The sequence below is a fragment of the Myotis davidii genome, unplaced genomic scaffold (genome assembly GCF_000327345.1).
Source record: "Myotis davidii unplaced genomic scaffold, ASM32734v1 scaffold2763, whole genome shotgun sequence".
Lineage (NCBI taxonomy): Eukaryota > Metazoa > Chordata > Mammalia > Chiroptera > Vespertilionidae > Myotis > Myotis davidii.
In genome coordinates this window covers 128,796-129,430 of record NW_006294397.1, presented here as the reverse complement: position 1 = coordinate 129,430, position 635 = coordinate 128,796, and positions in this window count along the sequence as shown.

Genomic DNA, 635 nt, shown 5'->3' with positions numbered 1-635 from the left:
AAACTTGCAACCCAGGTATTTTCCCTGACGGGGAATGGAACCACCAACTGTTTAGTGCACAGGACGACCCTCAACCAACTGCACCACTCGGGCCGGTCTATATCCACTTACAGATGAGGAAACCGAAGCTTGGGTTGTTCACAGAACTGCGAAGTAGCAGAACTGTCCGACTATATACATGTGCAGTTTGTTCTACAGGTTTGAAGCAGGTCCGAATAGTTACCAAGAGCAGACAGACCGTGGCAGTAGGGGGTGCGACAGAAAGGGCGCTGGGACTGGAGCCTAGGCCCGTGCCCTGGCCGTGGGCAAGCCAGCTCTGGTTTTCTTCAATCAAAACCGTAGTCAAAGTCCCATTTGCTCAAAGGACAGACGTCTTTCTTCCCCTAGACGTACTATATGAAAAGTGCACCCAAATTAGGGTCAAGTTGGGACCGGATGGCTGTGCTGCACAGTGGGTCCTGGACAGGGGGTGTGCCAGCAGTCTACGAGGGTTTTCCCTAAGCGCCTCCTCGCCAACAGCCTCACCTGGGCACCTCGACGGAAAGAGACCACTCACTGGACGGACATCAGACCCGCGAGCTGAACGCGGTCTGCATCCGAGCATCCCCAGCCCTAATGGCCGAGGGCAGCATCCG